Genomic DNA, 16570 nt, shown 5'->3' on the forward strand with positions numbered 1-16570 from the left:
TATGTAAGTATATATTTCGGCATGCCTTTTATGTAGAGAGGAAAAAAACCCCAATGTGTTTTTCCTTTTATTTTATTTTATTTTTTTAAAAGATTTTATTTATTTATTTGACAGAGAGAGATCACAAGTAGATAGAGAGGCTGGCAGAGAGAGAGAGAGGGAAGCAGGCTCCCTGCCGAGCAGAGAGCCCGATGCGGGACTCGATCCCAGGACCCTGAGATCATGACCTGAGCCGAAGGCAGCGGCTTAACCCACTGAGCCACTCAGGCGCCCCTTTCCTTTTATTTCTATAAAGACACACAAGAGGGCGATGGGCTGGCTCAGTTGGAAGAGCATGGGACTCTTGATCTCGGGGTTGTATATTCGAGCCCCACACTGGGTGTAGAGATTACTTAAATGAATAAACAAACTTTTAAAAAAAAAAGAGCTTACAAGGACATAAAAAAAACTAACAAAAGTACGAGAGTAAGGAGGACACGGTAGGATCAACACTTTTGATTATATATCTTTTAAATTTTTATTTGTTTAAAGATTTTATTTATTTGAGAGACACCCAGACAGAGAGAGAGCAGCGGGAGGGGTAGACAGAGAAGCTGACTCCCCACTGAGCAGGGAGCCTGATGCTGTACTTGATCCCAGGGCACTGGAATCATGAGCTCAGCTGAAGGCAGACGCTTAACCAACTGAGCCACCCAAGTGCCCTATATATCTTTTTTTTTAAAAAAAGATTTACTTGAGAGAGAGAGAGAGTGCGCGTGCAAGTGAGCACAGGTAGGGGCAGAGAAAAAGGGAGAAAAATCTCAGATTCCCCGCTGAGGGTGGAACCCAACATGGGGCATCAACTCAGACCCCAAGATCATGACCTGAGCTGAAACCAAAAGTCAGTCTCCAACTGACAGAGCCACCCAAGTGCCCCTATGCATCCTTTAATATTGTCTTTTTTTTTTTTTTTAAGATTTTATTTATTCATTTGACAGAGAGAGAGATCACAAGTAGGCAGAGAGGCAGGCAGAGAGAGAGGAGGAAGCAGGCTCCCTGCGGAGTAGAGAGCCCGATGCGGGGCTTGATCCCAGGACCCTGAGATCATGACCTGAGCCGAAGGCAGCGGCTTAATCCACTGAGCCACCCAGGTGCCCCTGTCTTGTTTTTTTTTGAACTAAATGAATATATCAGCTTTTAAAAGAAAATGCCTCTAAAGGCATTCTGTGCCCTATAGAATAAAGTCTGCTTGAGATTAAAAAAAAAAAAAATTCTTTTGTAAACTTTTAAACAAATTCTTCTTCAAAAACCTCAATGTTGGGACGCCTGGGTGGCTCAGTTGGTTAAGCGGCTGCCTTCGGCTCAGGTCATGATCCCAGCGTCCTGGGATCGAGTCCCACATCGGGCTCCTTGTTTGGCAGGGAGCCGGCTTTGCCCTCTGCCTCTGCCTGTGCTTGCTCTCTCTCTCTCTCTAATAAATAAATAAAATCTTAAAAAAAAAAAAAAAACCTCAATGTTTTGTGTTCATCTTAATGTGTTTTACTTCAAATTGAAAAAATTCATTATTTGTATTAATTCACACTATGCACCTTCATATATGATTTGTTGTTTCCTCTATTAAATCCACTTCCCCTGAGGTACCTGGGTGGCTCAGTCAGTTAAGTGTCCGCCTCCCCACACTGCCTCTCACACTCCCCCTGCTTGTGTTCCCTCTCTCAAATAAATAAAAATAAATAAATAAATTTAAATCTCTGTCATTGACTTTTCTTCAACCTTCTTAAGTATTCTCTACTCCCACCCTGAGATCACAAGTTGCATGCTCTACCAACTAAGCCAGGCAGGCAACCCTCCTCCGCTTTAAAATGTCTTTCACAATTTCTTCCCTGGAAAAATTTCATCCTTTAAGATCTAATCGAAGGTCACTTCAAGTTTCCTTGACCTCCTCAAATAACCACCCCCCCAAGCCCATAATAATTCTTCATTCCCCCAATATCAGGACTTACTCTATTAAATCAACATTAGCGATACTGGTTTCTTCTGCTGGAATAGGAGTTCCTTGATGTCTGGAAAGTCTATGTTTCTTTAAATTTTCTGGACACTTAGCTCTGAGTATGCTGTCCAGGACACAAAAAGCGCTCAATGAATGTGTGCTATATTAAACAGAAGATTTGAATAAATACACATGAAGGAGAAAATGTAAATCATGTTCACTGATACAATCATATTTCAGGACAGAATACAATGAACAGTGTAAAAGTAAGAAATGTGAAAACACTCAGAGAAGGAAGTGCCTGGGTGACTCAGTCGGCTAAGTGTCTACCTTTCACTCAGGTCATGATTCCAGGGTCCTGGGATGGAGCCCCGCATCAGGTTCTCTGCTCAGCAGGTAGCCTGCTTCTCCCTCTCCCTCTGCCTGTTGCTCCCCATCCTTGTGCTTGTTCAAGTCAAACAAACAAACAAATAAATAAAATCTTAAACAAAACAAAAAAACCCCCCAAAAACCTCAGAGAAGGGAAGAGACTAATTTTTTTTTTTAAGATTTTATTTAAATCACAAGAGGGCAGAGAGGCAGTGTGTGTGTGTGTTTACAAGAAAAGGTCAACTTTTTTGCCCACTATCTCTTCAAAAATTCTAAAGCTTTTTATCTGTATTACCAAATTACCCCTCCAAAAAGCTGGTATCTACTTATATCTCCACTATTGGAGTATGAGAATGCTGGTTTCCTCACTCCCTCACCAATGATTTCAATATATATATTTTTAAAAGATTTTATTTATTTATTTGACAGACAGAGATCACAAGTAGGCAGAGAGGCAGGCAGAGAGAGAAAGAGAGAGGAAGAAGCAGGCTCCCGCAGAGCAGAGAACCTGATGTGGGGTTCCATCCTAGGACCCTGGGATCATGACTTGAGCCGAAGGCAGAGGCTTTAACCCACTGAGCCACCCAGGTGCCCCGATTTCAATATATTTTTTAAGAAACAAAGTTTGGGTTAATAAGAGTTTAAACTGGGGCGCCTGGGATAGAGTCCACATCAGGCTGCCTGCTCAGCAAGGACCCGGCTTCTCCCTCTGCCCTGCCATGACCCCCTACTTGTTCACTCGCACTCTCTCTCTGACAAACAAATAAAGAAAATCTTAAAAAAAAAAAAAAAGATTTTATTTATTTATCAGAGAGAGAGAGAGAGAAAGCGCAAGCACAGGCAGACAGAGTTGCAGGCAGAGGCAGAGGGCGAAGCAGGCTCCCTGACGAGCAAGGAGCCTGATGTGGGACTCGATCCCAGGACGCTGGGATCATGACCTGAGCCGAAGGCAGCTGCTTAATCAACTGAGCCACCCAGGCATCCCAAAACAAAATCTGAAAACAGACAAACAACGGATAAGATACCACATCACATCACCCAGCAGAATGTGTATTACAGAACAAGAACAGAACAAGTGCTGACAAAGCTGTGGAGAAAGTGAACCCTTCGCTGGGAATCTAAAATGGTGCGGCTGCTACAGAGAAAACAGTATGGCGATAATTTCCCCAAAATACTAAATATACAACTACCATATGATCCAGCAATTCTCCTTCTGGGTATATACCCAAAGAAACAAAAGCAGGGACTCAAACAGATTGTGTATACTAATGTTCACGGAATTATGCACAAGGGCCAAAAAAGGTAAGAAGCAACCCAAGTGTCCACTGCCAGATGAAAAAACAAAATAGTACATCTCGTTAATATACAATGGAATGTTCTTCAGCCTTGAAAGGAAGGAAATTCTGAAACATGGATGAAGCTTGACAAAATTATGCCAAGTGAAAGAAGTCAGTCACAACAGGACAAATGTTATATGATTCCACTTACATGAAATAGCTACAATAAGCAAATTCATAGAAACAAAATAAAATGGTGATTGCCAGGAGCTGAGAGGAACAGGGAACTATGTTTAATAGGTACAGTTTCTGTTGGTAAGATTCAGAAGTTGGGAAGATGGTTGCATAATGATGTAAATTTACTTAATGCCACAGAACTATACACTTAAAAAAATGGTTAAAATGATAAATTTTATGTTAAGTATATTTTACCACAATAAAAAAGGATAAAGAAAGTTTTAGACGATGGGGCACCTGAATGGCTCAGTCAGTTAAGCATCTGTCTTCAGCTCAGGTCATGACTCCAGCGTCCTGGGATCCAGCCTAAGTTGGGCTCCCTGCTCAGTGGGGAGCCTTCGTCTCCCTCTCCCTCAAATAAATAAATAAAATAAAATAAAAAAAGTTTTAGACTAAAATTCATTCACGCAATTGGTACTCACCTACCATCAAGAAGCTTGCAATCTAGCAGTTTATAGGAAATTTACAAACACTTTTTTAAAAAACTACAGTTGTATTCAAGAGATATTTAATATACAGTTATATATGCCAAGCAACAAAGGAGCAGAGGAAGCTAACTAGAATCATCTGTTACAGTTTAAACATTTTAGAGTATAGTGACACTACAGGGAAATGCTTTACTTTTCAGTTTATCTGATTCATTTTTTCCACTGCAAGCTCTTCACTACTATGTTGGCCACAAAAAAACAACTGTTAATCTAAAAATATCACTTTAATATATATATATATATATATATCTATATCTTTGGAAATGATTCTCTAGTATTTATGTTAAAAAAGCTCCCAAGGGTTCCAGATCAACAATTAAAAAACCCAGTAACTTGCCCCTTTTCAATTTTTAATCTTACTAAACTATTATAACCAGGAAATTAAAAATTTTAAAGTAGGTAGTGCTATTCTAAATGTTTTGCAAATACAACAACGAAGTCCCAATGGGTCAGAGCCAAGTTTTAATCTCCTTCTAATTAAAAAAACAAACAATACCCCAAACCTATCATAAGCCAGATTTTAAAATCTTAGTTTCTTTTTAAAATAAAAATGAAGTCCAGGATGAACTAAAATTAATTTTCTAGAACAGTCATTCCTAATGTTGAATTTTATGAAACCGAGATGAAGTAAGCACTGAACTAGGAGCCAAGAGATTTTTAACAGGCGCTTCAGGAATATTTCTTTCCATTTTTTTATTTGTAAAATAAGTGGAGAATATCAGATGATTTCTAAGATCCTGTTTATTAACATTTGATGAAAATCACCTCAGGCAGAATAAAAAAAAAAAAAAACCCAACAAATTATGTGGAATTCAGAACTCTAGGGAGCAAGAAAGAGGTGAACTAACTGCAGTGAAATTAACAATGATAAGATGTCAAATTGTCAAGAAGGCACTTCCCAAACAAGTCATTCCAGAAAATCTGTGGCTGAATCAAGCTAAAAGATTTCAATACCGACTCACCATGATTCTAAAATATTAACTATCTGGGTATCCTGGGTCACAAGCTGAGCAATCCACTAAGAATCGTGCTAGTGACTCACACTCCTGAATGAGACTGCTTTATGTACAGAGACAAGGAATCAATTAAAGGGTTTACAATGAAGTTTTGTTAAACTGGAATGTTTTAAGTGGAAGTTAATTCTGCATGAGCGGTAATAGATGTTTAATAACTAGCTAGTGACAATTTCCAAGCAAAAGCATTATGGCAGTTCACTAGCAAACAGTAATCTACGTATTACAAACATAAAAACAACTTGTTTTCAAAAGAGCTCTTGGCTATGGACAGTATTTGAGAAACACAATATAATTTGTTGTGAGTCGAATTATAAAACCTAGTAGAGAGAATGTATTTTGAAATCTTGGCTCTATTAACCAACAAGGATACAAAATACATCACTGTGGGCTGAAGTGTCAATTTGTGCTGGCAAAAAGCCACTCTATTTGAATCTAAGAACCTTCAGGAACCAGCTGGAGAAGTATGAGGAACCTGGGAATAATGCATTCATTCACATCCTAAGTGGTACTATCTTCATGTAAAAAAGGACAGTATTGGTACACTTACCCAAAACAGCTTGAGTTTAGGTCAGATCAACTGTCTGAATAATAATCACTCTAGGAGATGAACACCTCAAAGACAAAACAAAAAATGTGTAACATTTCCAGCAGGACTAGGTTCACAGCATAAAATTTGCAAAAAAAAAAAATACTATCATCCACTGATGGTGAGGGCAGTCTGGTATAACCTCTCTGGGAGGCACTGTGGTAAATCTTACTGGGAACTTTAAAGTGTTTACATTCTGGGGTGCCTGGCAGGCTCAATCAGAAGAGCATGCGACTCTTACCTTGGGGTCGTGGGTTCAAGCCCCACGCTGGGTACAGAGACTACTTAAAAAAAAAAAAAAAAAAAAAAAAAAAACTTAGAAAAAAAAGAAAATATTAAGGTGTTTATATACTTTGATCAGTAACTTCACATCTAGTAATTTATCTAAAATAAATGACCAAAAATAAGACAAATTTTATGCAATTTAGGATATAACCTCATGACAAAATACTGCACAACTACTATAAATAGTTTTAGAGATCACAAAATTCAAATGTATACAATTATCTAAAGACAAAAAAAAATAGACTAGTGGTTGCCTAGATCTGAAAAGGATGGGGCAGGGGGAAACAGGGAGTGATCCCTAGTAAGTAGGGGGTTTCTTTTTGGACAATGAAAATATTCTAAAATTAAATTGTGCCGATGGCTACCCAACCCTGTTAATACACTGAAAATTTTGAATTGTACACTTTAAATAGGTTAACTGTACGGGGTATGAATTATATCTCACCCAAGCTATTTAAGGTATTTTTTAAACATCTAGATACCAGTGATGAGATGAAAGTAACCAAAATAGGAAAATGGGGCCTGGAAAAAATACCAACCAAAGTGGGGGCTTACTGCTTATTAGCTACAGCTATGGAGCTACCAGACCGTCATACCTTTCTTTCTTTTTTTTTTTAAATTTATTTATTTGGGGCGCCTAGGTGGCTCAGTCATTAAGCGCCTGCCTTTGGTTCGGGTCATGAACCCAGAGTCCCAGGACTGAGCCCCGCATCAGACTCCCAGCTCAGCGGGAAGTCTGCTTCTCACCTTCCCACTCATCCTGCTTGTGTTCTCTCTCTCACCATCTCTCTCTCTGTCAAATAAATAAATAAAATCTTTATTAAAAAAAAAAAAAGATTTGGGCGCTTGGGTGGCTCAGTGGGTTAAGCCGCTGCCTTCGGCTCAGGTCATGATCTCGGGGTCCTGGGATCGAGTCCCGCATCGGGCTCTTTGCTCAGCAGGGAGCCTGCTTCCCTCTCTCTCTCTCTGCCTGCCTCTCTATCTACTTGTGATCTCTCTCTGTCAAATAAATAAATAAAATCTTTAGGAAAAAAAAAAAGATTTATTTATTTTTTGAGGGGAGAGAGAGAGCATGTGCATGCAAGTGTGGGAAAGGGCAGAGGGAGAGACTCTTCAAGTAGACTGCCTGCTGAGCAGGGAGGACGACCTGGGGCTTGATCTCACAACCCATGAGATCCTGATCGGAGCCAAAACCAAGAGTCAGACGTTCAACCAGCTGAGCTACCCAGGCACCTCAAGACTTTCATATTTTTTTTTTTTTAAGATTATTTATTTATTTATTTGACAGAGAGAGAGAGAGAGAGATCACAAGTAGGCAGAGAGGCAGGCAGGGGATTGGGGGGGAAGCAGGCTCCCCGCTGAGCAGATGTGGGGCTCGATCCCAGGACCCTGAGATCATGACCTGAGCCGAAGGCAGAGGTTTAACCCACTGAGCCACCCAGGCGCCCCGACTTTCATATCTTCTAAAAGTCTTTGACCTGGATGTTTATGTCAAGTCTGATTTTTTACAATTTTTAAAAATTAAATTATTTAAAAGATTTTGTTTGAGAGAGAAAACACCAGCACAAGCAGGGGGAGGCAGAGAGAGAAGCAGACTCCCCACCGAGCCTGACGTGGGGCTTGATCTCAGGACCCTGGGATCATAACCTGACCCGAAAGCAGACCCTTAACTAACTAAGCCATCCAGGTGCCCTGATTTTTTTTTTTTTTAATTTTTGACTGAAGTGGAAAATAACTAGAGAAAGGTGTAAGCATGCAGTTCAGTGAATTGTCACAAACCGAACATACCCCTGTAACCAGCACTAAAATCAAGAACATTACCATCTACCCACAGCCACAATCACACCCAAGGGAAACCACCATCCTTTCTCCAACAGTATATGAAAGTTTAGCCCAGGAATAGTTGTTTGTTTTAAGAGACTGTCCTATGAACTGTAGGGTGTTCTGCAGCATTCCTGGTCTCTTCTAGTTGTGGCAACCAAAGATGTCTCTACACATTGCCAAATCCCCCTTGGGGTACAATATTATACCACATTGAGACCCACTTGTTTACCTGTTCTTGAACTTAATATAAATGGAATCATACAAAATGGGCTTTCTTGTATCAGAATCACAAAGAATATACTCTTTTTTGTGTCTGACTTCTTTTGTTCAACATCTGTTGAGAGTCACCAATTTTGTTGAGTTTAGCTCTAGTCTGTTCATTCTCTTCTCTTTACTTTATTACTATTGTGTGAATGTATCACAATGTATCCATTCTACTGGGGATGGGCATTTGAGCAGTTTCCAGTTTTGAATATTATGAATAATGCTACTATGAACATTCCATGTATGTCTTCTGGTGAATCCGTGTATGAATTCCTGTTGAATACCTAGAAGCTATGTCATGTCAGCTTCCATAGGTTAGTACTTTTCCAAAGAGGGTTGTATCAATTTACATTCTTTCTTGTCTCCTTTTCGTTCATGTCAGCAACTAACTATAATATATATAAATTACTATATATTATAAAGTATATATTATATATATTTTGCAGGGGAGGGGAGATGCAGAGGGAGAGAGAGAATCTTAAGCAGGCTCCATGCCCAGTGCAGAGCCTGATCTCAAAACCCTGAGACCATGACCTGAGCCAAAATCCAGAATTGGACACTTAACTGACTGCACCACACACGTAACCCAACATTTAAATAATATTGAGCCAGATAATCTTATTGGCTGAATAAAGCCTGTCAATTTGTGGCCTGTTTAAAAAGAATATTTCATCATGTAAGAAAATGCTCCTATGGGGCGCCTGGGTGGCTCAGTGGTTTAAGCCGCTGCCTTCGGCTCAGGTCATGATCTCGGGGTCCTGGGATCGAGTCCCGCATCGGGCTCTCTGCTTGGCAGGGAGCCTGCTTCCCTCTCACTCTCTCTGCCTGCCTCTCTGCCTACTTGTATCTCTCTCTGTCAAATAAATAAATAAAATCTTTAAAAAAAAAAAAAAAAAAAGAAAATGCTCCTATGTAGCAGAGACAAAAACCAACCAAACAAAAGCCCTCCAGTAATAATATGTCTGAATGGAAATACATCAACATTGACAATGGCCTTTGAACAATTTCTATTTGCTTTTCAGTATTTTCTATAACAAACATGTAATAAAGGAGTTGGAAAAGCTTTTCTCTATGCAACAAAAGCCCTGAGGGAAATTTAAAAAAGTAGGTCAGGGCACAAATTTCCTATTTGCACACATTCATAAAAACCTAATTAAGTAATGGGTATATCACAGAAAAGTGTTAACTATCTCATAAAACCTTTGATACAGTTACTACACCCCCCTGCATAAAGGGGTCCAAGACAGAACTTACATAAAATTCCACTCCAGAGTAAAACAGTCTAGAAGGTAATTCGTAATTTGTAAGGATATATCAAAAGATAGCACTATTCTTTTTTTTTAAGTTTTAAAAAAGTTTATTTATTTAAGCAATCTCTACATCCAATGTGAGGTTCAAACTCATGACCCTTAGATCAAGCGTCAGGTGCTCTACCAACTGAGCCAGCCAGTCACCCCAGAAGACTAGTATTCTGACATGATGTCATATATCGCAGCTTATTATATCATGATATTGCTCTTTCCATTCCTTTAGAAACACTATAAAATTATCAAGGGGTGCCTGAGTGGCTCACTTGGTTGGGTGTCTGACTTCAGCTTGGGTCACAATTTTGGAGTCCTGGGATAGAGCCCCATATCAGGTTCACTGCTCAGCAGGGAGTCTGCTCCTCCTTCTCCCTCCAACCCTTCTCCCTGCTCATGCTCCCTCCCTCTCTATCTCAAATAAATAAATAGATAGATTTAAAAATGGTCCAGAAACAACATGGAAAATTAACACATCCAACAGTCCCTTGAAATATACAGTTGTTGCCATTGCTACCTGCTGCTTATTGAATGTCTGCTACTGAGTATTTGGAAAGAGTTACCTTATTTGGGGAAATGATTATTAAAATGCCATCAAAACTTAACCAGTCTCCATTATTTCTTTTTTAAAATGTTATTTATTTAAGAGAGCGAGATAGCAAGTGAGCATGCACAGGAGCAGGGAGAGGGGCAGAGGGAGAGGAACAAGCAGGCTCCCTGCTGAGCTGGGAGTCCTGACTCAGGGCTTGATCCTAGGACCCTGAGATGGTGACCTGAGCCAAAGTCAGCTGCTTAACCAACCAAGCCCCCAGGCGCCTCCCAGTCTCTATTATAAGTGGGTTCTAGTAAATCTTTATTTGACATGTGAAAATGTTATAAAATTCATACTTTCTGTCCTAATCACTCCACTCCATTTTTTTCTCCTTCATATCAAGGATTCTTCTGTTGGGCTAAGAAATGCCCATGAGATTCAGTATAAACCCAAGAGATTTCTCCTGAGAGAAAATACTAAATGCTAACATGCTGATTATTTAAAACAAATCATCTATTACTTTAAGGCTTTGAAGATTAGCTAAACTGGAATCTAATAAGACCACTATTCTGAGCACAGATTTCATCTCCATTTTCCTACCTCAAAAAACCATGCCAGTATGTATGTAATTTCAAACCACAAAGAAAAAAAAAACAAAAACCAACAGTTTTCTGTGGCGCATAAATAAAATACAGCAGGAAATTTTTTCTTTTTTTAAAAGTAAGCTCTAGGGGCACCTGGGTGGCTCAGTGGGTTAAGCCTCTGCCTTCGGCTTGGGTCACGATCTCAGGGTCCTGGGATCAAGCCCGGCATCCGGCTCTCTGCTCAGTTGGGAACCTGCTTCCCCCTCTGTCTGCCTGCCTCTCTGCCTATTTGTGATCTCTCTCTCTGTCAAATAAATTAAAAATTTTTTTAAAATCTTAAAAAAATTTTTTTAAAAAATGCTTAAAAGACTGAAAACTGGGCGCCTGGGTGGCTCAGTTGGTTAAGCAACTGCCTTCGGCTCGGGTCATGATCCTAAGATCCTGAGGTTGAGCCCAGCATCCAGCTCCCAGCACAGCAGGGAGCATGCTTCTTCTCCCTCTCCCTCTGCTGCTAACCCCTGCCTGTGCGCTCCGGCTCTTTCTGTCAAATAAATGAATAAAAAAATCTTAAAAGAAAAAAAAAAAGCTTAAAATATTACATATTCTTGGATACAAAAGCCATCATAAGATATTAGTTTTCCTAAAACTGATCTAAAATGTAATGCAACCTTGATTTCTAAAAATGCCAATCAGATTTCTTAGGAAGCAGACAAACTGATTCTAAATTTAACGTGTAGGGGTGCCTGGCTGGCTCAGTCAGAAGAGCATGTAGCTTTGATCTGCGGGGTCGTGCATTTGAGCCCACATAGGGTGTTGAGATTACTTAAAAAAATAAACTTAAATAAATCAAAGAACGAATAAACACATTTGACATGAAAAATAAAGTTAAGAATGGTTGGGAACTTTTTCCTTTTTTTGAGATTTAATTTACTTATTTGATAGAGAGAAAGCGAGAGAGGAAACACAAGCAGGGAGAGTGAGAGAGGGAGAAGCAGGCTTTCCGCTGAGCAGGGAGCCTAACATGGGGCTTGATCCTAGGTCCCTGTGATAACGACCAGAGCCAAAGACAGACCCTTAACAACTGAGCCACCTAGGCGCCCCATTTGGGAACTTTTCTTAAAGAGTAAGAGGGCATACAAGCTTCTCTAGATATAGATTATAAAACTAATCATTTTAAAAGGTGGAACTGGCAAAAAGATCAATAGATCAATGGAATGGAACATAACACAAAGTCCAGAAGATCAAAATACATCTGGAAATGTAATGTATGATAAGGTGGCATTTCAAAGCAATGGACAAAACATGGAATATTTAATAAATGGTAATAAACTACCATGGGTAGCTCTCTGGAAAAAATTAAAGTTGGGTCTTTAAATTCCAGATGATGGGCACCTGGGTGGCTCAGTTGTTAAACGTCTGCCTTGGCTCAGGTCATTATCCCAGGGTCCTGGGATAGAGCCCTGCATGGGCTCCCTGCTCAGTGGGAAGCCTGCTTGTCCTTCTCCCACTCCCCCTGCTTATGTTCCCTCTCTCGCTTTCTCTCTCTCTCTGTCAAATAAATAAATTCCAGATGAAACAAGGATTTAAAGTTAAAAACAGGGTGCCTGGGTGGCTCAGATGGTTAAGCATCTGCCTTCAGCTCAGGTCATGATCCTGGGGTCCTGGGATGGAGCCCCACAGTGGGCTCCTGGCAAAGAGGGGAGTCTGCTTCTTCCTCTTCCTCCCCCTACTCATGCTCTCTCTTTGTATCTCTCGGTCTCAAATGGATAAATAAAATCTTAAAAAAAAAAAAAATTAACACATACTGAGGGCTTACTAATATGCCAAGCACACCTTTAAAGAAATAAAAATTAAATTAAAAACAATGGCAGTTAGAAAAAATCATGAACATTTTTTTTTCCTTGATAATCTGAGAAGACTTCTTTTATTTATTTATTTCTTTATCAGACAGAGATCTCAAGTAGGCAGAGAGAGAGGAGGAAGCAGGCTTCCCGCTGAGCAGAGAGCCCGATGCAGGGCTCAATCCCAGGACCCTGGGATCATGACCTGAGCTGAAGGCAGAGGATTTAACCCACCGGCCACCCAGGCGCCCTGTAGAGAAGACTTCTAAAATGATACAAAAACCTAAAAGTCAAATGAAATAAATGACAAATTCAATTATACACAATGTAATTTTTGGAAAGCAAGAAATAAATACTGTAAACAACTCAAAAGATATACTGAATGCTTAAAGTGATTTGCAGCTCTCAGAATAAAAGGCTTTATTTCTCTAACACATAAAGAACTCTAATATCAAAAATAAAAAAGGGTGGCTGGGTGGCTCAGTGGGTTAAGCCGCTGCCTTTGGCTCAGGTCATGATCTCACGGTCCTGGGATCAAGCCCCACATTGGGCTCTCTGCTAAGCAGGGAGCCTGCTTCCCCCTCTCTCTCTGCCTGCTTCCCTGCCTACTTGTGATCTGTCAAATAAATAAATAAAATCTTTTAAGAAAAAATAATAATAAAGACCACTCAATAGAAAAATGTGCAATGGATAGAGGTCTCAGAAAAAGAAATATAAATTTTTTTTAAAGATTTTATTTATTTGAAAGAGAGACAGTTAGTGACAGAGATAGCGAGAGAGAGCACAAGAGGGGAGAAGAGAGAGAAGCAGACTCCCACTAAGCAGGGAGCCCCACATGGGGGTCAGTCCCAGGACCCTGGGATCATGACCTCAGCCGAAGCAGATGCTCAACTGCCTATGGTGCCCTAGAAATATAAATGGTTTTTAATGATATGAGAAGATACATAATATCACTTGTAATTACAGACTTCCAAATTAAAACTACAGCAACATACTACTTTTTATTTATCCAATTGGAAAAAATTTAAGAACTGACAGCCAATCACTGATAAGGAAGAACACAGAATAGGGTATACGGTGAGGTGAACTGGTTATATGAAGAACACACACCCTTTTTGACCCAGCAATTCCAATTCTGAATGTTCATCTAATAAATATGCTTACAGACATAGAATATTCACTGTAGCACTGTTGATAACGTGCTGGAAAAAATTTAAAAGTCTATCAGGAAGGGACTGGGTAAACAAATTACAGCACACCTCGTAGTCAAAAAGTATGAGACACCTCTATCTCTAATGATATGAAATAAACTAAGCTATATTAGCCAACAATGCAGGCTGTAGAACAGTGCATATAGTATGCTACCATTTATGTGTATGTGTGGAGAATTACTGAGTCCATGGATACTGCTAAAGGAATTCACAAAAATGGGTAAGTAATAATTGCTTCAGCAGAAAGAAAATGAATGAGAAGAGAATAAAGGAAGACTTACTTTTCACTGCAAATCCTTTTATACCTTTGGGATTTTATAATATCTAATACATTACCTACTCCAAAAAAGCAATTAAAAAAAATCCTTTTGTAAAGATTTTATTTATTTATCTGACAGAGAGAGACACAGTGAGGGAGGAAACACAAGCAGGGCAGAAGCAGAGGGAGAGGGAGAAGCAGGCTTCTCGAGGAGCAGAGAGCCCCATGTGGAGCTCAATCCCAGGACCCTGGGACCACCACCCAAGCCGAAGGCAGACGCCTAATGACCAAGACACTCAGACGCCCCCCCAAAAAGCAATGTTTAAAAAAGTCTACAGGGGCGCCTAGGTGGCTCAATGGGTTTAAAGCCTCTGCCTTCGGCTCAGGTCATGATCTAAGGTCCTGGGATTGCACCCTGCATCGGGCTCTCTGCTCAGGAAGCGGGGAGCCTGCTTCCTCCTCTCTCTCTCTGCCTGCATCTCTGCCTACTTGTGATCTTTGTCAAAAAAAAAAAAAAAAAGTCTACGAAGTAAAATACTCAAGTGCGAAACTATCAACATTGGCTGTAATGTATAAACTGTCCCAGTTTCTTGGGACATTAAGTACACTGAAGCTTGGCCCAGCAAATAGGAAGAAGAAATGAAAATCAGAACTAGGTACAGAATGTCAAAGAAAAACCTAATCTTCAATTTCTTTATTACATCTGACAGCCTGCCTAAGCCAGCTATGATTATTTTCCTGGAAGGCAAGTGTACCCATTCTGTATATTATACCAGTGGTGACCACTGTGTTTCTAGTCTACTAAAACTACTGAAGATTGCTCAGGCCATAGCTATTAGCAAGTTTACATCAATAAATATTTACCAAGGAACTAACACTATATTAGCATATAAGACCAACAGAGCAAAAAAAAAAAAAAAAAAAAAAGCCATAAAATAATGAGGCTTCTTCTTTTCTTTTTTAATAAAGATTTTATTTATTTACTTATTTGAGAGTGAGTGGGTGAGGGACAAAGGGAGAGGGAGAGAGAGAAACTCAATAGACTCCGCACTGAGCTCAGAGCCTGATGTGAAGCTCAATCTTACAACCTCATCATAACTATGCTCAACTGACTGCACCACCCCGGTGCCCCAATAACGAGACTTCTAATTAGAAGAACAAAAGCTTTGTCAGAAGTTCTTTGCTACTATCAGCAATTACAATAATTCGAAAGCACTCAAGTAATTGTTGAATACAGATACAAACTACGAGCTAGGTGCTGTGATGCTGGGCTGCCCAAGACAGATATTACTCTCGACTTTATGAAATATAAAGAACAGACTAATGGTGAAATAGGCATTATACAAATAATTAATCAGAATGGTGATAAACCCTATAAAAGAGAAGTATAGCATGCTATTAACTGAATCGAGGAGGATCAGAAGATTTCTCCACAAAACTGCTATTTAAGCATATTTTGAAGAACTGAGGAGCCACCTCCCAGGCAGAAGAATTAGCTACTCCATGTCCAAAGGCCTTGGGTGAGCTTTTTTTTTTTTTTTTTTTTTTTTTTTAGATTTTTATTTATTTATTTATTTGACAGACAGAGATCACAAGTAGGCAGAGAGGCAGGCAGAGAGGGGGGGGGGGGGAAGCAGGCTCCCCGCCAAGCAGAGAGCCCGATGCGGGGCTCGATCCCAGGACCCTGAGACCATGACCCGAGCTGAAGGCAGAGGCTTAACCCACTGAGCCACCCAGGCGCCCCAAGCTTTGAACCTCTAAGGAATAAGGGGAGGGGGGCAGGGAGGAGGGGGAAAAAAAAAAAAAAAGATCAGCAAGATCAGCAAGCCAGACCACTCGTAATAAGAAGGTGAGTACAAAGACATGATGCTAGAGCAGTAAGCAAGGCCAGCTCACACCTTGTTAAATGAAGAGGGAAAGTCTTAAAAGGAAAACAGAAGTTTTCAGGTAAGTGACTTGGTTAAATTTGTTTTATAAAGACAATTCTAGCTGTTGTGAGAAGAAAAGATGAGGATATACTGCTTAGGGCATATATGTCTGTAGTAAAAGTACAAAGAAATGCAAAGGAGTAATAAATTCAATTAGTGGGGTGCCTGGGTGGCTCAGCTGGTTAAGAATCTGCCTTTGGCTCTGGTGGTGATCCCAGGGGAGCCCTGCATCGGGCTCCCTGCTCAGCAGGAAGCCCGCTTCTCCCCTCCCACTCCCTCTACTTGTCTTCTCTCTCTCACTGTCTCTCTCTGTCAATTAAATAAATATATAAAATCTTAAAAAAATAAATAAAAATAAATTCAATTAGTAATTACCTCTGGCAAGGAGGTCTACAATGGAGGTTGGGGAAAGTAGGATGCAACCAGGTGGGGAAACACCTGAATTTTACTGGCAATATTTTATTTTCCTAAGCTGCAAGGTGGTTATGTTAAGTATTTACTATAGTATTACTTATTACTTTTTCTATCTTAAATATCTCATACTAACCCCCCCCCTTTTAAAAACAAGAGTGAATGTGGAAAGACCATTTATAATTGAC

General features: G+C 39.9%; 1 protein-coding gene across 6 annotated transcripts in view; it reads right to left on the reverse strand.

Annotated features, from left to right (window-relative positions):
• Positions 1–16570, reverse strand: part of GJC1 (gap junction protein gamma 1) — a 44369-nt gene that overhangs the window by 21465 nt on the left and 6334 nt on the right. The window contains exons 1-2 of one of the 6 annotated variants that reach the window (XM_045986629.1): positions 4090–4120; positions 1983–2129 (exon numbers count right to left, since the gene is read on the reverse strand). The exons of 3 other annotated variants lie outside the window; for them this stretch is intronic. The gene's annotated coding sequence lies outside the window, so the exon portion shown is untranslated. Of the gene's footprint in view, positions 1–1982; positions 2130–2299; positions 2344–4089; positions 4121–16570 lie in introns of those variants that run through there. 2 more of the 6 variants (XM_045986628.1, XM_045986626.1) reach the window with 2 other exon arrangements.

This window comes from Meles meles, chromosome 18, assembly GCF_922984935.1.
Source record: "Meles meles chromosome 18, mMelMel3.1 paternal haplotype, whole genome shotgun sequence".
NCBI classification, from domain to species: Eukaryota; Metazoa; Chordata; class Mammalia; order Carnivora; family Mustelidae; genus Meles; species Meles meles.